This window comes from Schistocerca americana, chromosome 1 (genome assembly GCF_021461395.2).
Source record: "Schistocerca americana isolate TAMUIC-IGC-003095 chromosome 1, iqSchAmer2.1, whole genome shotgun sequence".
Taxonomy (NCBI): domain Eukaryota; kingdom Metazoa; phylum Arthropoda; class Insecta; order Orthoptera; family Acrididae; genus Schistocerca; species Schistocerca americana.
Window position 1 is genome coordinate 425,381,108 of NC_060119.1, and position 23,429 is coordinate 425,404,536.

General features: G+C 45.5%; 1 non-coding gene across 1 annotated transcript; it reads right to left on the reverse strand.

The window, feature by feature from the left end:
* Positions 1 to 8,441: 8,441 nt before the first annotated feature.
* On the reverse strand, positions 8,442 to 8,516 carry Trnas-cga. Its single transcript has one exon. It is a non-coding gene; the product is annotated as a tRNA-Ser (tRNA).
* Between the last annotated feature and the right edge of the window lie 14,913 nt (positions 8,517 to 23,429).

The window sequence follows — 23,429 nt, forward strand, 5'->3', positions numbered from 1 at the left end:
TGCTATTAGTAACAGTGGTCAGACACAAAACATTAGCAGCCGATAGATTACCAGTCTCTGCCAGTTCAGAAATACTGAGTCCAGCAGTCAAGTGAAACACAAACAGTAAGTATAGTGCACGCATGTTAACTCGGTTGATTTTAAATGGGGTACAGGATGTGGGTGAAGCCAGTGGCATTAGGCGGAAGATTGGTGCCGCAGAAACGCGTTTTGTAACGAGTGTCTATTCTCAGTGTGGGTAGATAGCTTTCTTTGTTTAGAATGAGTTGTAGGTGGAACTGGCTATATACTGAAAATTTCTTAACACTTCTAAAAGCGTTTGTTAGAAATATATAGTTCGTGGTTTAATAAAACATATACTAAAATCTAAGGGCCCTTTATCTTACACCATACTAAAAATACAAGTGGTTGGAGAAAATTCTTTTTCATCCTATGGTTAAGTTAGGTGCAAACATTCATGATGTTGGGGGAAGGGGAGGGTAGATGACATTGATCACAATCAGGTGTAATGGTTTCATAATGGTTTGGAGCCATTGATCTAGCTGCTTTGCGTTGTTGTAATGTGTGCAGGGGATATGTACGCCCAGACTTGGTAACAGAGGTCAGCTCCTTATTGTAAATTGGTTGTAATTACTCAGATTCTTACAAATTTTTAAATACTGGTGTGGCAAATCATTAATTATCGGTATCTATTGTTAAGCCTTATGGCAATGAACGTGTGTAGACTCCATTGTTGCGGTTCAGCACTGGCTTCAGACTAAAATAATTTGTTTATAGGGTACATGTTCTTTCGCGCCGCAACGTTCACGACCATGTTCTCGCTCTCTGCGCTATCAACCCCTACTCATTTTGATGCTCTAAAATCGATTCACAGACAATATTTCTGTCCATTGCGGTAATTAGCATCGGACCGATGCCCATTGGTCAAGGCTATTTACAAACTGTCCAGTCATATGAATGTGGCAATCTGTAAAATGCTGAATAACTGCCTTTTGCAGCGTGGACCGCTCCAAGACGTTCAGGAAGAGAGTCAGTGAGGTTCTAGTAGGCACTGAGAGGGATGTGGAACCGTGTCGACTCCAGTGCAGTGGCTGCGCTAGGTCTCTCGGCTTAAGATGTATGATGCGTACAGCCCAATCGGGGTGGCACCAGAGATACTCAACAGACGTTATGTCGGGGAACCTGGTGATCAGGGAAGTCCGGTAAACTCATCCTAATGCTCCTTGAACCAGGCATGTACACTGCAAGCTGCGTGAGAGGTCTCTAGGCTTAAGACCTATGACGCGTACAGCCCAATTGAGGGGGCTCCAGAGATTCTCAACAGGCTTTATGTCGAGGAAGCTGGTGACCAGGGGAGTCCGGTAACCTCATTCTAATGCTCCTTGAACCTGGCACGGACACTGCAAGCTGCATGAGAAGTCTATCGGCTTAAGACCTATGACGCCTACCTCCCAATCGAGATGGCTCCAGAGATTCTCAACAGGCATTATTTCGGGGAAACTGGTGACCATGAGGGCCCGGTAAACTCACTCTAATCCTCCTTGAACCTGGCACGTACACTGCAAGCTGCGTGAGAGGTCTCTCGGCTTAGGACCTATGACGCATACAGCCCAATCAAGGTGGCTCCAGAGATTCTCAACAGGCTTTATGTCGGGGAAGCTGGTGACCAGGGGAGTCCGGAAAACTCATTCTAATGTTCCTTCAACCAGGCACGTACACTGCAAGCTGCGTGAGAGGTCTCTAGGCTTAAGACCTATGATGCGTACATCCCAATCGAGGTGGCTACAGAGATTCTCAACAGGCTTTATGTCGGGGAAGCTGGTGACCAGGGGAGTCCTGCAAACTCATCCTAATGCTCCTTGAACCAGGCATGTACACTGCAAGCTGCGTGAGAGGTCTCTAGGCTTAAGACCTATGACGCGTACAGCCCAATTGAGGGGGCTCCAGAGATTCTCAACAGGCTTTATGTCGAGGAAGCTAGTGACCAGGGGAGTCCGGTAACCTCATTCTAATGCTCCTTGAACCTGGCACGGACACTGCAAGCTGCATGAGAAGTCTATCGGCTTAAGACCTATGACGCCAACCTCCCAATCGAGATGGCTCCAGAGATTCTCAACAGGCATTATTTCGGGGAAACTGGTGACCATGAGGGCCCGGTAAACTCACTCTAATCCTCCTTGAACCTGGCACGTACACTGCAAGCTGCGTGAGAGGTCTCTCGGCTTAAGACCTATGATGCGTACATCCCAATCGAGGTGGCTCTAGAGATTCTCAACAGGCCTTATGTCGGGGAAGGTAGTGACCAGGGGAGTCCAGTAACCTCATTCTAATGCTCCCTGAACCAGGCACGTACACTGCAAGCTGCGTGAGAGGACTCTCGGCTTAAGACCTATGACGCATACAGCCCAATCAAGGTGGCTCCAGAGATTCTCAACAGGCTTTATGTCGGGGAAGCTGGTGACCAGGGGAGTCCTGCAAACTCATCCTAATGCTCCTTGAACTTGGCATGTACACTGCAAGCTGCGTGAGAGGTCTCTTGGCTTAAGACCTATGATGCGTACAACCCAATCGAGGTGGCTACAGAGATTCTCAACCGGCTTTAAGTCGGGGAAGCTGGTTACCAGGGGAGTCCGGAAAACTCATTCTAATGTTCCTTCAACCAGGCACGTACACTGCAAGCTGCGTGAGAGGTCTCTAGGCTTAAGACCTATGATGCGTACATCCCAATCGAGGTGGCTACAGAGATTCTCAACAGGCTTTGTCGGGGAAGCTGGTGACCAGGGGAGTCCGGCAACCACATTCTAATGCTCCTTGAACCAGGCACTCACACTGCAAGCTGCGTGAGAGGTCTCTCGGCTTAAGACCTATGACGCTTACAACAGAATCGAGGTGGCTCCAGAGATTTTTAAAAGGATTTCTGTCGTGGAAGCTGGTGACCAGGGGAGTCCAGTAAACTCATCCTAATGCTCCTTGAACCAGGCATATACACTGCAAGCTGCGAGGGAGTTCTCTCGGCTAAAGACCTATGACGCATACAGCCCAATCGAGGTGGCTCCCGAGATACTCAACAGACTTTAAATTGGGGAACCTGGTGATCAGGGAAGTCCAGTAAACGCATCCTAATGCTCCTTGAACCAGGTACGTACACTGCAAGCTGCGTGAGAGGTCTCTTGGCTTAAGACCTATGACGTGAACAGCCCAATCAAGGTGGCTCCAGAGATACTCAACAGCCACTATTTCGGGGAAGCTGATGCCCAGGGGAGTCTGGTAAACTCATTATAATGCTCCTTGAACCAGGCACGTACACTGCGAGCTGCGTGAGAGGTCACTCAGCTTAAGACCTATGATGCGTACAGCAGAATCGAGGTGACTCCAGAAATTCTCAACAGGCTTTATGTCGGGGAAGCCGGTGACCAGGGGAGTCCAGAAAACTCATTCTAATGCTCCTTGAAGCAGGCACGTACACTGCAAGCTGCGTGAGAGGTCTCTCGGCTTAAGACCTATGACGCGTACATCCCAATTGAGGTGGCTCCAGAGATTCTCAACAGGCTTTATGTCGGGAAGCTGGTGACCCAGGGAGTCCGGTAACCTCATTCTAATGCTCCTTGAACCAGGCATGTACAGCGCAAGCTGCGTGAGAGGTGTTTTGGCTTACGACCTGTGACTCGTACATCCCAATCGAGGTGGCTCCAGAGATTCTCAACTGGCTTTATGTCAGGGAAGCTGGTGACCAGGGGAGCCCGGTAAACTCATCATAATGCTCCTTGAATCAGGGACGTACACTGCAAGCTGCGTGACAGGTATTTCTGCTTACGACCTATGATGCGTACATCCAAATCGAGGTGGGTCCAAAGACTCTCAACAGGCTTTATGTCGGGGAAGTTGGTGACCAGGGGAGCCTGGTAAACTCATCCTAATGCTCTTTGAACCAGGCACGTACACTGCGAGCAGCGTGAGAGGTCACTCGGCTTAAGGCCTATGATGCGAACAGCAGAATCGAGGTGACTCCAGAGCTTCTCAACAGGCTTTATGTCGGGGAAGCCGGTGACCACGGGAGTCCAGAATACTCATTCTAATGCTCCTTGAAACGGGCGGGTACACTGCAACCTGCGTGAGAGACCTCTCAGCTTAAGACCTATGACGCGTACAGCCCAATCGAGGTGGCTCCAGAGATTCTCAACACACTTTATGTCGGGGAAGCTGGTGACCAGAGAAGTCCGGTAAACTCATCCTAATGCTCCTTGAACCAGGCATGTACACTGCAAGCTGCGTGAGAGACCTCTCGGCTTAAGTCCTATGACGTGTACTACCCAATCGAGGTGGCTCCAGAGATTCTCAACAGGCTATATGTCGGGGAAGCTGATGATGAAGGAAGTCCAGTAAAATCATTGTAATGCTTCTTGAAGCAGGCACGTACACTGCAAGCTGTGTGAGAGGTCTCTTGGCTTAAGGCCTATGACGCGTACATCCCAAATGAGGTGGCTCCAGAGATTCTCAACAGGCTTTATGTTGGGGAAGGTGGTGACCAGGGGAGTCCTGTAATCTTATTCTAATGCTCCTTGAATCAGGCACGTACACTGCAAGCTGCGTGAGAAGTCTCTCAGCGTAAGACCTATGATGCGTACAGCTCAATCGAAGTGGCTCCAGAGATTCTCAACAGGCTTTATGTCGGGGAAGCTGGTGACCAGGGAAGTCCGGTAAACTCATCCTAATGGTCCTTGAGCAGGCACGTAAACTGCAAGCTGCGTGAGAGGTTTCGTTATCTTGCTCTTAAGTGCCATCGTGCCAAGAGAAAACAAACTGTATTTAGCGTTGGACACCGTCCCCAAGAAAAGATACAAGCTTTGCTGATCCATTGTGCCTTCCAGAACGACGTCATCACCCATGGAATGCCCCGAAAACATTCGCTAGACCATAACACTCCATCCTGGAACATTTCGACTATCGTTGCATTGTGTTCCCTCTCAGACGTTTCGCGCTGTACACGCCACGGCCATCCGTCCGGTGGAGTATTAAACGTGATTCCCCGGAAAAGGACACCTGTCAGCACTGAGTATATATTTGTAGTATTATAGGAGTAGAAATTCCGGCCTATGTCGCCGATGAACGGCAGCCAGCAGGGGTACTTGAAACAGAGACCTACTGCGAGGGCTCATATGCAGCAAAGTTCGTTGAACGGCCGTTGGGGAGACACTGTAGGCAGCCCCTAGCTCATCTGGCCGGCCAGTTGGTCTACAGTTGCACTTCTGTTCGCCCGTACACATCTCCGCAGCCATGCTCCACTCCTGTTGGTTGGATGGTTTGGGGAAGGAGACCAGACAGCGTGGTGATCGGTCTCATAGGATTAGGGAAGGATGGGGAAGGAAGTCGGGCGTGCCCTTGCAGAGGAATCGTCCTTGCATTTGCCTGGAGTGATTTAGGGAAATCACGGAAAACCTAAATAAGGATGGCCGGACGCGGGATTGAACCATCGTCCTCCAGAATGCGAGTCCAGTGTCTAACCACTGCGCCATCTCGCTCAGGTCTCCACCCCTGTCATCTACGCCTCTTGGCGGAGCACAGTTGCTTCGGCGCCAGTTTCGCATAGCGCTGTTTAGTCATGCCCGGTATACTCTGACCATCCGACCACTGTGCACGTGAACTGTTTGCAAATTTAACCGTTTCGGGATTGTTTTTATCCACATCCAGATACGCAGTAATGATACCCTTTTGGACGTCAGATAAATCGCTCTGTTTCCGCATTACGACAACGACTGTACTGTCTTCCGCGTTCGCCCACTTCCCCCCTCCCCCCCCCCCCTTCCCCTGAAAAAGAAAACCCTCCCGACACGTTTTACACACCTTCCACTGCTAGTGCTGCCATCTGCTGTCTGTGAGTGGTTGTTGAACGTTGACATCATACATAGGCGTTGGTCACATTCATGTTACTGGATCGTGTATATCGATGAATGTGCGGGCTTTCTGTTTAAGAGGATTCTTAGCGTTACCTTACTCTGGCGTGTGCATTTTTCGAACTGTATTAGCTGCAGCCTTTTCGCACGGTGTCTCTAAATGTGTATGCATTTCTTTTTTACTACGTGTTTCCATTTACACAGCATTCCAGTCACCTAATTACGTTTATAAATCCCTGCACACGTACGAAAATAATCTCCCAGATTTTCCTCAGTGTTGCGGGAGGAGCATCCAAAGCAAAAGACAGCTGCAGTGCCTTTCAAACAGACGTGTAGCGAAAGAGCTCTTATTCTTGATTTGCTGTTTTAGTCTCTGCAGGGTGAGCTGTAATCGCATTGCCCCCTTTACAAATATTCGTTTAAGCTCTTTCCTTTGCAGGAAAATGTAAGCTTCTGCCGGTGTGTGCTTTTCCCAGGTGGTGCCTAACAAGGTGGAAATAATATGGAAATGTTCCACAGTCTCGGGAGCGTTGCCGTTAGCATGTCGGAGTTGAAAAGATGTGTGTAGATAATCAACGAATTCAATCCTATCTCGTTACATATAATCATAGGACTTCAAAAAATTAAAAATAAATAACAACTCTTGCCTTATAGCTGTAGTAAGGCATTACGCCATCTGCATTTTATATTATGTAATCCTTGACGCAATATACGATCAAAAAACTCGAACAAAAAAGAAGAAATTCGTGAAAAAATTCGTAATCGATTTTGTTTGCATTCACCCATCCGATTTCAGTGATTATCACAGAGAGCAGAAACAGCAGTAAAACAGAAGTGAAGTACTTGAAGTAAATTGAACTTCAGTCAAGACAGCTGTGCGTACTATGTGAGAAACTTTATTAGACTCCTGTGCCTCTTATTTCTTGTTTCACATATCGCATGTGACCAGTAATAGAAATATACACTCCTGGAAATTGAAATAAGAACACCGTGAATTCATTGTCCCAGGAAGGGGAAACTTTATTGACACATTCCTGGGGTCAGATACATCACATGATCACACTGACAGAACCACAGGCACATAGACACAGGCAACAGAGCATGCACAATGTCGGCACTAGTACAGTGTATATCCACCTTTCGCAGCAATGCAGGCTGCTATTCTCCCATGGAGCCCATGGAGACGATCGTAGAGATGCTGGATGTAGTCCTGTGGAACGGCTTGCCATGCCATTTCCACCTGGCGCCTCAGTTGGACCAGCGTTCGTGCTGGACGTGCAGACAGCGTGAGACGACGCTTCATCCAGTCCCAAACATGCTCAATGGGGGACAGATCCGGATATCTTGCTGGCCAGGGTAGTTGACGTACACCTTCTAGAGCACGTTGGGTGGCACGGGATACATGCGGACGTGCATTGTCCTGTTGGAACAGCAAGTTCCCTTGCCGGTCTAGGAATGGTAGAACGATGGGTTCGATGACGGTTTGGATGTACCGTGCACTATTCAGTGTCCCCTCGACGATCACCAGTGGTGTACGGCCAGTGTAGGAGATCGCTCCCCACACCATGATGCCGGGTGTTGGCCCTGTGTGCCTCGGTCGTATGCAGTCCTGATTGTGGCGCTCACCTGCACGGCGCCAAACACGCATACGACCATCATTGGCACCAAGACAGAAGCGTCTCTCATCGCTGAAGACGACACGTCTCCATTCGTCCCTCCATTCACGCCTGTCGCGACACCACTGGAGGCGGGCTGCACGATGTTGGGGCGTGAGCGGAAGACGGCCTAACGGTGTGCGGGACCGTAGCCCAGCTTCATGGAGACGGTTGCGAATGGTCCTCGCCGATACCCCAGGAGCAACAGTGTCCCTAATTTGCTGGGAAGTGGCGGTGCGGTCCCCTACGGCACTGCGTAGGATCCTACGGTCTTGGCGTGCATCCGTGCGTCGCTGCGGTCCGGTCCCAGGTCGACGGGCACGTGCACCTTCCGCCGACCACTGGCGACAACATCGATTTACTGTGGAGACCTCACGCCCCACGTGTTGAGCAATTCGGCGGTACGTCCACCCGGCCTCCCGCATGCCCACTGTACGCCCTCGCTCAAAGTCCGTCAACTGCACATACGGTTCACGTCCACGCTGTCGCGGCATGCTACCAGTGTTAAAGACTGCGATGGAGCTCCGTATGCCACGGCAAACTGGCTGACTCTGACGGCGGCGGTGCACAAATGCTGCGCAGCTAGCGCCATTCGACGGCCAACACCGCGGTTCCTGGTGTGTCCGCTGTGCCGTGCGTGTGATCATTGCTTGTACAGCCCTCTCGCAGTGTCCGGAGCAAGTATGGTGGGTCTGACACACCGGTGTCAATGTGTTCTTTTTTCCATTTCCAGGAGTGTATTTAAATTATAGTCATCTAATGTGTAGGACATTAGCATATTAATAATTGTAAAATGTATTAGCATTAAAATAAAATTATGAAACATTCCAGAGTGAGATTTCCACTCTGCAGCGGAGTGTACGCTGATATGAAACTTCCTGGCAGATTAAAACCGTGTCCCCGACCGAGACTCGAACTCGGGACCTTTGCCTTTCGCGGGCAAGTGCTCTACCAACTGAGCTACCGAAGCACGACTCACGCCCGGTACTCACAGCTTTACTTGTGCCGGTACCTCGTCTCCTACCTTCCAAACTTTACAGAAGCTCTCCTGCGAACCTTGCAGAACTAGCACTCCTGAAAGAAAGGATTAATGTAACTATGCAGATGTTTGCCTAAACGATAAGGACATATCACTTCATGTTGTTATAATACTGCGTCTTCTGAAGAAGATAGATTTATATCTATTGAAACCTAGGTAAAGATTACTTTATCCTTTGCAACTGGTCGGCTGTTCTTAGTCTGATTTCGCATTCTGGAACTTCGGTATTACCAGAATGAATGTTTACTCGGCAGCGGAATGTGCGCTGATACCAGTTGCGTGGATACATCAGTCGGTAGAGCATTTGCCCGCGAAAGAATTATGTTTCCGGTTCGAATTGCAATCTGCCGGAAAATTACAGTTTAGTATCACTTTTGTTGTAATAAGTTTCCTGAGCTTCAGATAAAGTAATTTTAAGTGTATATTTACAGAGCCGATATTTTAATTGATGACCGATTTTTGTATTTGCAGATATTTATATTAAAATCTCAATACATGGAGAGCAAAAACATAACGCAGTGTGTGTATTTGACTGTCTGATTTGTGCAAAATGCGTTATTTCATACAGAGGAATAGAGTGGTTCTTGAATCATAGAAAAATAACATAGCCTATTAAAAGTTTCTTTGCGTGGTCGTCCTCCGTAGCAAGCAGAGAAATACTTGGCTTTGTAAATAAAACAACCTCCTCTTGCTTAATTTATTCTTCTCAGATGCGTTTCGCCTTTTTATTATTGTAAGGCATCATGAGTGGGATCTCGAATGATAATTTTATTATTTTTATATTATCAAGCAGTTCACATCTCGTCCTTTTATGTAAACTAGTAATTACTCACAGTTTGTTGGCATCTGCGTTTCCCCTCACCTGGTCTGGAGGTCGCAGTACCACTTGATTTCCGAAACGTTAGCAGAACATTGTATTCTGAACTTTTTGATTCACACTGTCCACCATGTGTCTCCTTCTTCTTTGCGGTGAGCTATTATTCTTTTGCCACTAGTTATAGCTATTTGTTCGAACACAGCTGCGATCTCACGCGCGCGTGCACACACGCACGCACGCACACACACACACACACACACACACACACACACACACACAGAACTATCGAGTACAAATAATGAATCGTATTACGTCACTCTTAATCTGTCAGAGAATTTTCAATGTTTGTTCCGTCACTACAATCGACCGAGTGACTGGACAGTGCTGCCCTCTCTCGCGGTATTTGTACCTGTGGGGCGTCAATCTGGACGCCACCCTTTCAAGGGCAGCTAACGGGAAACTCGCTACCGCTAGAGGGAGAGGAGTTGTGAAGCAGCACCCGATCAGACGGCTCCTGCATCTAAAGGGCGATTATGTCTATTTTCTTTTTTGTTTGTTAATTGTCAGTAATATGTGCTTCTCTACATATGTTGCCATTCATTGCAATCAGAACTCTCGTCGTGTGCGGGTAGGCATTACTCTGCTGAAATTTAAGTCGAGGATGGCTTACCATCAACAGCAACAAAAGGGGACATGGAATACCGTCGATGTACCGATGGGGTCCTGCTGTGAAAACAAATGGCATCCCAGGCCATCACTCCTGGTCGTCTGGTGATACGGCTGGCGACAGTGAAGTTGGTACCCCAATGCAGTCCAGGGCTTCTCCAGATACCTCTTCGCTGGTCATCAGGGTTCAGTTCTAAACGGGACTCCTCACTGAATACAATTATACAATTATACTCCAGTCAATTAGATTCCAGGGTGAACACGTGTCTGGCGACGCCCTGCACACGGTTGGGATACCAATCTGATTGTCGCCCACCACATGGCCCGACAGCCATGAGTGAGTGATTGGAGTTTCTCTTCATTTCATACTAGGACCCTTTTGGGGGTCCTTCGGTAAAATTGACGATTCAAATTTCCGTCTAGGAACGCTAACGTTTTGGTCCATTCTGATGGATTCGATGGACTAGAGTGCAACGGCAGCCATCCATGGGCGGAACGGCAGCTGCGAGCTTCAACGGTGCACCACAGAGACGCAGCCAGCCGCATAGACACTGCACATCAATAACATAACTACCTGGCCTGGTTATCTTGCTTCCTGTAAATGCCCACTCAACCTTACTTCTGCTTCTGCTCTTGCATGCCACCGCTAACCTATCGTAATGGATGAAGTGTTAGGACATAAACTTGTTACTACATGCTCAGTGGCGAATGCAAATCTCAGGTGGTTATTAAAGTTTGCAAAGGAATTTGACGTAACAGGGAAATCGGACACGTTGATATTACTGTCAGGCTAGAACTGTTACCAAAGATCGTGGAGAACTATGAAGACGTATAGTCACAGTTCGAATTGTTTGAAGATGTAGATGTACATGCTGACGATAGGGAAACTTCCGAAAATATAGTCTTCGAGGTTTCTAAAAGACTGAGAGCAATGCAGATGACTTTTGCCAACACAGTTGACAAGATGCAGGACCTGCCTTCAGCGCATCAAAACATAGCATCAGGTTGTCCATCATAAAACTGCCATCATTTGATGGTGATATAACGCAGTTCAAGCATTTTTATGACACATTTGTTAGTCTCGTGGTAAAAAATTAGGATTTGGAGGACACTGCTAAGTATCTTCATGTACATATTTCATTAACAAGTGACGCTCATACTGAAATTGCTCATATTTCGCTAAATGACACTAATTTTAAGATAGTCTTAGAATGTATAGCAACAGATACAATAACCCTCGACTGATAGTGTCGGCACATTTGAAGAAACTCTTAACGCCGCCGTCAATGACAAGGGCATGTGCAAGCAATGTGCGTGCGCTGATGGTATTACATCTAGACCTATCCTTGGAAGACGTAATTACGTCACAGTTCCTTATAGAAAAGGCTGACCAGTCTATAAGAACAGAGTTTGAAGTCAGTCTGAGTTCCAATAACTTTCCGACATTAAAAGAGACATGTGATTTTCTCAAAAATAAATGCAAATCATTAAAAATCGTCAGGGCTACAGTGTCACCAAGGTACAGTACATCTGGGAACAAACAGCGTAACGCCTCCAATGCTCTTCTTTTTGGGCACTGGAGACAAAACTACGTCGCTATTAGTGCTGCATGTGTCATGTGGAACCTGCCTCACGCATTGCACAAGTACAGAAAATTCAGGCAGGCCGCATGTAGCGAACGCAAAGGTATTATGATGCTCAACAATTTGTACTACAACTGTCTGAAGGGTGATTATAGGTATTCTACTTGCGAATCTGTTTGCTGTCATGCTTGTCGAAAATGACGCAACACGTTGCTACACGCAGAAATACAAAACACACAGCTTGGAACAAGGAAGAATTGCCCAAGTGACATGCAACACAAGCGCAGTGGCATACATCCGTCAAGTACATCGAGTTATTGCTCACTGAAAGTCAGCCCTGGCGAACGAGTGCTGTTTGCAACAGCGAGAATAATGTTGCAAGATAGCAGTGGCAAATGGTAAACCTGTCGTGCTTTCTTAGATTCTGGATCGCAGTCATGCTTTATATTGGAAGCATGAGCACAACACCTCAGGATTCATAGATGGTACAACAGAGTAACGATTCGAGGAATGTGTGTAAACTTCTCAGAAACAAAATACCGCGTTTCTGTTCAAGTCCGCTCCTGTATAGACAACTTCATATTGTCTGCCGCATGTTTAGTCTTTCCGAAGATAACTGAGGTCTTGCCAGAACAAACAGTTGATCTCAGTACATGGCACTCGCCAAGTGTATAGCTCGCTGATCCAGAAATTTGGTCACCTGACAAGATCGACGTCTTACTTGGAGCAGAAGTTTGTCCCTACATTCAGAAGGCAAGGACTATCTCCATACGAACTGGTCATCTTGTGCTTCAAGAGACAGAACTAGACTGGGTTATGTCAGGGCAGTATCAAATAGTAGGGCACATCATTTCGTCATGGCGGCCGGTCGTGTCGTGGTTTGTAAAAACTGACACTAATATTCAAACAACCTCGAAGAAATTCTGGTGGACAGAAGAATTAAATCGTGTTGTAATAACGAGAGAAGAGGTGCAATGGAAAGCACACTTTGTGGAACACACAACTAAAGATCCCACAAGAAGATCCGTTGTTCAACTTCCGTTTCGCGAAGCCTTGAGTAAATTAGGCAGTTCGTTCCACACTGCAGCAAAACGCTTTTGTTATCTTGAACAGAAACTGGAGAGATAATCTTAAGGAAAGCTACACAGAGTTTATAAGGGTGAGTGGAGCCAGTAGTCACGGAAGATATTCTTTAGAAAACCAGCTCTACTACTGAGACAAGAGCAGTGTTTGACTGTTCCGCCAAAACGAACAAAAATTTGCCACTAAACAATTTGCTAATGGTAAGTCCAATCATTCAACAGGATTTGCGCTCCACAATATTACACTTCCGAGTGTATCGCATTGCCTTCACAGAAGACATAGAGATGATATGTCGACAGTTTCTGGTAACGAATGAAGATTGCACTTACCAACGAATATTGTGATGCAGTCATAGATCTGCACCACAGCAGGGATATTAATTAAAGACAGTCACGTCCTGAATGGCTTGTGTACCCTTTCTTGCATTACGGCCTCTTTTACAATTAGTTGGTGAACAGGGAGAGGCGAGCAAACATCCTTGCTAATCATTTCTGTGTGGACGATTGTATCTCAGGTTGCGATGTGGTAGAGGCTGCAATGAAGGTCCAGCAAGATCTCACGAAATTATCAAAGAAAGGTAGGTTCTCATTACGGTTGTAGTTCTGTAGCAGTGGGGAACTACTCGAAAATATTCCCTCAGAGATGCGACAAACGCAACTACCTTTACTGCTTGATAACGAAGATGTTATGACTTCAGGTTTAGTCTGTAATCCAGCACCTGATCAGGTTCAGATTGTGAACAATGTCTAACCAGCACGTAATGTCTACAGCTTCACAAAATGCATTGTACTTCCTGTAACGTCCATTTTTAATCTGTTGGGATTAATTAGTTTCATTGTGATCACATTCAGGATACTTTTGCTACGTCTATGACAGAATGAGTTAACGTGAGACGATCCCTTCCCTCCAGAGTTGCACTGCTTGTGGCAGATATTATAAAGCGAAATTCGTATGACACACAACAATGGCGTTGATCGTAGAGTCATTACAGAAGGGACACTTTTCAGCAAATAACTGCATGGATTCTGCGTCGCTTCGGAGAAGGCTTACGGCTGTTGCATTCTATGTACGATCAACTAATCAGCATGGAGTCACATGTATTATCCTACAGAGCTCCAAAATACGAGTTGCTCCGCTGAAAAGCTGTTGTTACCTCCCTCGGAACCCTGTGGGGCTCTCTTGCTTTCACGGCTACTATATCACGTTGTTCGCGCTCTGGGTATAGACATCGAACAAACTTACCTGTGGACTGACTCATCCATTGTGGTGGCATAGCTCGCAGCAGCACCCACGGAGTGGAAGACATTCTTAGGGAACCGTGCTTTGGAACCGCGCGACCGCTACGGTCTCAGGTTCGAATCCTGACTAGGGCATTGATGTGTATGATGTCCTTAGGTTGGTTAGGTTTAAATAGTTCTAAGTTCTAGGGGACTGATGACCTCAGCAGTGAAGTCCCATAGTGCTCAGAGCCATTTGAACCATTTCTTTGAACCGTGTTTCCGAGATATAGGACACCACAGCAACTGCGGTATCTGGCCGTGTACCTACAATGGAAAACCCAGCTGATCTGACTTCTCTTGAAGTTTCTCCTGAAGACCTGCTACAAAACAGCCTGTGGTGGGAGGACCAACCAGGCTTAAAGAAGACGTCGTTTCGTGGCCGGTATTAGACGCCTCTAGGGGTTATGCATCTCAGGAATTCTCATTCGAAAGAGCCTTCGAGTAGTTCCTCTGTCACATCAGCAGAGTAATCCAAGATGATCTCATCTGTCAATTCTCGAAGTTGTCACGATTACAGCGGATAATGTTATACTGTAGTAAATGTAACACCGCAAGGGAAACAAAAGATAACGCTCACTCGTCTCGCAATGAACCCCAGGATTCCTCGTTACGGTGCGTCAGAATAACACAAGAAGCCACATATGCAACCGAAATCTACCAGTTGGAGACTAACAAGCTAGTAGACAAGAATAGCAAGCTCATATCATTGCATCCTATTCTCGATGACATGGGATTACTTCATGTTGGCAACAGGTTACGAAATGCTGATCCGTCATATGAGGGGAAGCATCAGCTGATACAAACACCTCAGCATCATCCCAGAAGACCTAGTAGTGGAAAGTGAACATCGTCGTCTTTCCCACGCTGGGTCCCAACTGTTGCCTACATCGCTCAGGAAGCAACATTCAATACCTAACGACGAAACGCAACCCGGCGAGTTCTGCATAAGTGCTTGACTTGTCGGCCTTTAAAGGCAAATACTGCACATTAGCTAATGGGAGGCTTACTACGCCCACGTGTAGAAGCTATGAGGGCTTGATGAAATTGCTGGGTTAATTACACAGGACCGTTCTACGTGAAAACTGGCTCGCGGCCATAGAAATTAAAGGGAAAATGCTGTGTTGCCCTGCATGTAGAAGATCTGCTTCACGACGGGTCCGGTGCCAAAACTTGCACAGCGACAATGGACAAACTTTGTAGGAGCTAGTGGGGAACTCCCATGAGTTACAAGCCGCTGTTGACAGTCATTATTAGAAGACACAGATGAAAAACTTTATGTATGAAGGAGTCTATATTGTCACTTCATTCTTACAGCGTCACCACACTTTGGCGGGAGCAGGGGTGAAGTCCATCAAATAACACTTGCGGCGAACGATGGTAACCTTATGTCCAACATTTGAAGAGTTGATAACTGACTTGTCAAACTGAGGCTTGCTTGAACTCTCGTCCACTCTCTTACTATCCGTCTGACCGTCAAGACCTCACCCCATGTAATTTCCTGATTGGAATCGCTATCACATCTGTTACTCAGCCAGATCAAGGTGCAGCCAAAGTCAGCTTGCCCAGTGGATGGAAGCTACTGCAGTAAATGTTTCAGATATTTTGACTTCGCTAGTTATCTGATTACCTACATCATCTGCAGCAGCGGGCTAAGTGGATGGCCCACACTCTGAATGTGCAGCCTGGTGCATTGGTCATAGTAAGGGAAGATAATCTGCTACCCTTATGCTGGGAGCTGGCCATCATTGAAGGAGTACAGCCTGGGCGCGACGGAATGGTGCGAATGGCCACTCTTTCTTCTTTTCTTTCACGCCTTCTTTCTCTTGTTCTGTACTTGCTTTGCAGCAAACTCAATGAATTTCAGCATTTTTTTATGTTTCAGTGAATTCTTTGTTTACATGATTGTGTTTCCTAGGCGCCAGTTATAAACAGCGGTAACAGAAATACTGATTGAAAGACGCAATGATATGTGTACTTTCACATGTTCTCCTCTGCGCTTTAGCAGGACTTGTATCATTTTGCAAAGAAGTTTATACTGCTTTGGCGGCTTATATGTTCGATAGCTACAGTCAACCAAGTCACTGGAGAATGCTGCCCTCTCGAGTTATTTGTAGCTGAGAGGCACTGATCTGGACACCACCCTTCCATTGGAGGCCAACGGGACACTCGCCATGGTGAGAGGAAGAGACGTTGTGAAGGACCACTCGGTCTGGCGACTCTCGCAGGTCAGGGTCCGCGAGCCTCGTACGCCAAAGGACTAATATGTGTATTTTCTTCTACGTGTGTTAATTGTCAGTAATATGTGCTTCTGTAAATATGTTCCCATTCATTGCAATCTCAACGGTTCCGCACCATCATACACTTCTTTAAATTCCTGGTCCTCCAGTAAAATTGACAATTCAAATACCCGTCAATGGACGCTAACAAGTTAAATATTCTGAAAAACGAAAAGTCTCTTTGTTTTCACAAACTCTGTTCGTTTTATGAGAGATCTGCATGTCTGATGGAACTAGAAGGTTCTCTGCTAGAACCTTTTAAGGGAAAGAGCCTGAGAGAGATTTTTTAATGTATCCTTTTGAAAACATATTGTACACATAGTATCGAGTTCCCTCTCAATGGTAACCACAAAGTTAGAGCGGAAACGGAATTCTAGATCTTCTTCACATCACTCATTCTATAATCTCCGAGAAAGACAGCAAGGCACATGTTTCTGAGAGAATGACTTTCCCAAACATTGTCCACAATGTAATTTTCGGGACGCAATTCAAATGGTTCAAATGGCTCTGAGCACTATGGGACTCAACTGCTGAGGTCATTAGTCCCCTAGAACTTAGAACTAGTTAAACCTAACTAACCTAAGGACATCACAAACATCCATGCCCGAGGCAGGATTCGAACCTGCGACCGTAGCGGTCTCGCGGTTCCAGACTGCAGCGCCTTTAACCGCACGGCCACTTCGGCCGGCCGACGCAATTCACAACATGTGGATGAGGTGTAGAGCATTGTCATGCTGCGTCCTTTTCCTCAATGATTTTCAGCTGTTAGTAAAAATACAATAGATATTCAGATTGAAGAATATTGTACAGTTGTCTCCCAATTACAAGGTTAGTACTTCTTTCTCTTGATGCCACATACAAAAGAAATTTTGTTACCCTACAGAGTGTCACATTTCTGTGTTGGCTCTTCTCCAATGCTGAAACGTTCATTAACTTTCATTAACTGTAATTTACTGTTAATGGTGGTGATAACCATTAATATTAAAATCATTGGTATTAGTTTGTGACGTTAAGGAAGAGCTTTCTTCTTTTAATAAAAATTCCCGCTTCTTTTCTATTTCAAATCTTATTTGATTCACCAAACATAACTAGCTAACGTGGACAACAACACTGGCACATTATCAAACACACTTTCTTTAATCAGCACAAAGGTGTTTATCAATCTGACAATTTAATTTCTGAGTGCAGACACTAAAGTAAACTGCAATATTCGGTTGCTAGCTAACCAGTAGAATTGGAGTAGTTGCAGACTGTAGAGAACAGAAAAGAGACTAGCGATTACCAAGCCATCACCTCAATTAAATTGTTGTTGAAGTAATGTAGACATTTTCTTTGTGAATACCTTAACCCGGATATTATACAACAGTACGACCTGCGCGAAATACGATGCTTTGTGACATGCACAATGTGTAACAACTTGTGACCGATGCGTGATATGCCGTATAAAAATAACCAAAAATGATATCATATTGGAGAGTTTATTTCGATTTTGTCAAATCTGAGGTCACTGTATTCATGAGATAATGGCACTACAGCATTCTATGTTATAACTTTCTCAGGTAATTTATGGTCTCTTTGTCTACTCTTCTAATAGTACTATGCAACTTTGCGACAGGTGCAAAATAGTGTGCTCACTAGACTCATGGTGATCTTCCGGATACCGCCAGGAAATTTGTTACTGTTAATTTCTGCAATCTACGTTTGCATTTTCAGAAGGTGTTCTTGAGACTCGGTATTTGTTTGTGAAATGAGAGTCCAAGCCATCAAACGTAGTAGTACCAACGTTTTTTCCATAACGCACACTGCCAAAGTGGAGCGTACCTTATGCCCACCCTAAAAATGTTTGAAAAAACAAGATTCGTTAATCGTTGTTAATTCATTTTCCAACATACCTCCTACAGAGGTACTGATGTTTAAGTAGGATCCACAATGTGAAAAGATCTTTTAGCACTCTTGCACCCACATCAGCGCACTTCAAATAACATTTACCACCAAGGTGTGGGTACATTACGCCAAGATTTACAAGAAAATTTTGAAAGCAAATTTCGTTAATTATTATTGAAGTTTACTCACGACATACTTTTCAAAAAGATGTTGATGTGTAACTAAGGTCTTAAACCTGGAAGCATTGAATATGACGTTCATCGAGGGAAGTAATACCTAGGGTCTACTATGAAGACTTAAATTTCTGGTTTAAGTTCAACCGAAAAATTTAAAACATTTATGGAATACGGTAGGAGAACTTCCTAAAAGTAATGAATATTATTTTCTAAATTTTAATACATAAAGTAACTGACAAGATTTCAATAATTTAAAAACGTGGGCATAAAGTACCACCCTCCTTGTTATTGCGGGGTTTAAATATGCGACAATGCAGAAGAATTCGAAGAAGAAGCAAGCTGGAATTTAACAGTAGATACAGGATGACGCTAACAATCTCAAACGAGTGCATTATCTTCCCTGATGTTGACGACATTTAAAAATGTATCACATCAATCTCTGTCCTCGTGTCATCATTCGTCCCGGTATAATCCTTAAATCTACACGGTTATCAGCTATAGACATTGTGCGGAAAAATAACTCCGAATATGTGAACATAGAGCTTGACTGTTCAGATTATACAACCATTAAAAGAATAAAAAACGTAATAACTTGCATCCAACTAGATAAAACTATAAATTGTATTGCCACACTTAGGTTAATAGAAAATATTTAAGTGAATAGCAATGATACCGGCAATGAAGGATCAACCTTGAACAATGTCAGCCACTCGTGGTGGCGAAATGATTGTTAAAGAAAGGTCGGTTGAAGAAATTGAAACAGGTATCTACAAGCGATACGTCAACAAGTGACCCCCAAGGCTTCAACAGTTTTGTAATACACTAACTGTTACACTTATTTCAAGTATATAGTGCTGTTCAGAATCAAATCTGGTGTTTTAGAACATGACTGTGCGAAATTTGCAAGGAATAAAGATATTATGCGTATAACTGGATGGAGTATTTCTATAAGTTTTTTGACTCACATTACACGTGTTCGGTAAGGGGACCGTTAGTGATGCAGCGAACGTCCATACGGGGTCGAAGAGCACGTACATGCAATTCACTGAAGTTCTGTTATTGCTACAACAGCAGCCCGCTTTGCATATCTGTTCATTCGGTTGCCAGTCTGCAGGTGCGAACTAATTCGATGCGACAGTACGGCGCGGATGATTTGTCTACATGTTCTGTCACGCCTGTCCCTCGTGGTGTGACCTGCAACTATGCCATGGCGCATATCACTAACTGATGTTTGCAGAGATGCTCTGTCCAGAGATATGTGCCACTTTTCCGTATGACTTGCAGTTTTCCCGCAGTCGTTTCCTGAAACTTTACACGTGAGTAACCCAGTACATTAAAATATTTTGTAAGCTCTGCCTGAATTTATTCGAAATCGGTAATATGTTTCTTTCGTCTCCGGCAATTGGATGATAAAGTCTTACTGCGTGGAAGATTCCTGCCCTTATCGGACGTTTTCTAATACCTGATTTACAATATAATTGGCCATGTAGTTCATCTTTCACTAAAATGTAGATCATGATGATCACAGTTGTAGATTCTGAACTACAGCAATTGTCTAGGCATCACCAGAATATAATAATGAATTTATACCCAAAAACTACACTAGTGTTCAAAATTACAGCAACAAACCGCTATTTCCCCATCCTGTGTCTAATTCATGGTATAATCATACGAACTATCAACATACGTCCGTATGATCGTGTTCTGTACGGAAGATGGCATTCCAGTAACGGACAACCACGCCAAGCCCCGATGTCAGGGCACCTATCAAACGGAGTAGTGTTTGCCGGGTAGTCACAACCGCAGTCGCTATGTCCACAGACACAGACGGTGAAGAGTGGCACAGAGAATACGCCTACCAGATTGCCTGCGGTGGGGCGGGCACAGGAAGAATGGAAGCAGGACAGTCGCAAATTGATGTAGTTTGATGGCTTAATGTGAATCGTTCTGTTGTTTCTCGGATATTGCTACAGTTCATAGAGATCGAAACTGTGTCCCGAAGACCATCCGACCATGTGTGACATCAGAAAGAGAGGACCACTATTTGTCTGTAAGCGCATGACGATACCACCTTAGTACGGCACGGGATCTGTCATCTGACCTCGCAGCGTCCATTGGACGTGGATTTACCAAAGGTTGAAATCCATTGCCGAAGGTCGATTCTGGCGTAATGGCTAACTCGTCAGTCTAACCGACGTATCTCTGCGACACCTTGTTAACAGCTGGCAACACATCCATTCGCTAATGAAACCATGTGTTTCCTACCTTAAAACTGAGCTGTGTTGTCCGAACCGAATCAGCTACATTGCCACCTAAGGCGCGAAACGCTTACGTTGATTCTCGTTGTTTGCTCTTATCCACGAGGTCCATACCGACGACCGATATGTGTGCACCTGTATCTACGAAAAATTCATAATGTGTCCCTTTCAACCAAGCCACCAACGAACAATCCACCTCTGTGTGCGGCTTTAAAGCACTTCTATTTAATGTAAATAGTTTTCGTCGGAAGGAAAATTCCTGTTATCGCTTAACAAATTCTTTTTGCTGTTATAGTTAATGGTTCAAATGGCTCTGAGCACTATGGGACTTAACGTCTGAGGTCATCAGTCCCCTAGAACTTAGAACTACTTAAACCTAACTAACCTAAGGACATCACACAAATCCATGCCCGAGGCAGGATTGGAACCTGCGACCGTAGCGGTCGCGCGGTTCCAGACTGAAGCGCCTTGAACCGCTCGGCCACTCCGGCCGGCAGACAGCAAAAAACGACAAGACCTTCAACAATGATGACAGCCACTCGAGTGAAAAGCGCATTGCAACGCAAACAACATCCCTCCACAGACAGACTAGAAAACACTTTAAAGTGAAATGTTGATCTTTCTAACAGATAAAAGTGGCAGTGGTCAAGCCAAATCACTTGCTAAAACGCCTTAAATAAGCGCAGAAAGGAAGTTGGTGTTCCGGAGACGGTTCTTCAAGTACAGTAACATGAAGATAAGGATGCCCTGTGTGTTAGATGTCTCAAATCATTTTCTCACAGCAACTCATGTGACGAATGGATTCAGTACACGAGTTGTAAGCGGTGGTCCATCTGTCACTTTTTAAAAACGACGTGAAAGGACTTTTTTTATGAATATCTGAACTATGACGATAATATAAAGCATTCAGATGACGATTGATGCAAATTTTGGACATAGTTTTCTGTAGAACTGTTGTTATAGCAATGATAACAAAATTTACGAGTGTATTTTTTGTCATAAAGCTGTAGGAATATATACTGCTACAAGCTGTGAGTATTAAAATCTATATATTATCTCTTAAATAAGTAAATTAAATTATAAAACCATATAGGCCGACTCACTTCACATTGTGGGCCAACGTGCCTCGTAGGAGGGAGTAGGTTGGCGCATGTGCAATTACTGTACTAAACATTTTTTATGAATAGACAAACAGCAGCACGCCAGGTTAGCAATGACTATAATTTTATTTATCACGTTTGTACCTTTTCTACCTTCTTCCTCTATATGATGTGCAAAGTGATGACGTTCGTCCAGAAATACCACCGAATAGATCGTTACTGTCATTCTTCTAATCATTACGTTATTTTATTTTAGTTTTTCTTGCTAGCTCCCCTTTCAGCAGGAGCTACGTAGTTTCGTGAGGTACTAGTGACAAACTGACACTTCAACACTTCGTCTACTTCACGGAGCTTCGAATTATGCTGATCAGACGGAACATTATGATCACCGACCTATTAACGATATAAACCCATCCAGGGGATAGCAGCTTCACATTACGAGGAGTGATAGCTACTCAGATGCACGAACGGTGCTTGAATGAGGATGGGGTGTGATGTATCTGAGTTTGACAGAGGGCAGATTGTGATGGCTGAGAGGCTCGGCACGAGCATTTCGGACACTGCACGACTTGTACGATGTTCGAGGAGTGCTGTGGTCACTGTCTCTAACACGTGGCGAAACCAACGTCCACATCCAGATTCCGTCGGATTGGGCGACCACCCATCGGACGTCGCAGGCTGAGCAGTCTGGTAAAACGGGTTTGGCAGCGAATTGTGGCGGAACTGACTTCATACTTTAATGCTGAACACACAGTGCACCGAACACTCCTGACGATGGGTTTCCGCAGCCAACGACCCACGACCCGCATCGGCAACTAAGACTAGAATGGGCACGTGACCATCGGCACTGGACGTTGGTGCAGTGGCTAAGCGTTGCGTGATCTGACGAATCCAAATACTTTCATCATGTCGATGGGAGGGCTCGAATCTGCCGTCATCCAGGGGAACATCTCGTGGACACCTGTACTGTGGGGCGGAGATAAGCGGGCGGCGGCTCCATTATGCTTTGGGGAACATTCAGATTAGGATCCATGGGTTATAGCGGAGCTCGTTGAAGGCACCATGACGGCCAAGGCGTATCGTCTGCTGGCTGCAGACCACATGGACCCCTTCATGATGATCATGTTCCCCAACGTTAGTGGCATTTTTCGACAAGTAAATGCGCTACGTGACAAGGCCAGAAACGTGATGGAGTGGTTCGAGGAACACAGTGGCGAACTCCAATTGATGTGCTGACCCCCCCACCTCGCCAGATAAGAACCTTATCGAGCGCATGTGGGATGTGAGTGTACGTGGTGTCAGAGCTCTTCACCAGCCTCCACGGAATTTAGGTGACTTGTGTGTGCAGATGTGGTGCCACCTACCTCCAGCCATCTATTAAGGCCGCATTGCTTCAGTGCCACGATCGTCGCCGCTGTTTCCCCGGCGACAGGTAGACTTACCGGCTATTAGGTAGCTGGTCACAGTGGTCTGGATCATAAGTGTACATTTGTCTCCCAATTCTTATGGAATCACTGCTTGCAACGAAAAGCACGTCACCTACAACAGCAGATTGCCAAATCTTATCTTCGTTTTCGTCTGGAATTGCAGTTATGGACTTCCTACACGACGATCATCTTCCAAAGAAGTTTGGCCACGTTTTCATTTAACCTTTTTTGTCGTAACTGTTGAAAATTAAAAATCAAGCGCCACGTCAACTATCACTAATTTGTCCACATTTA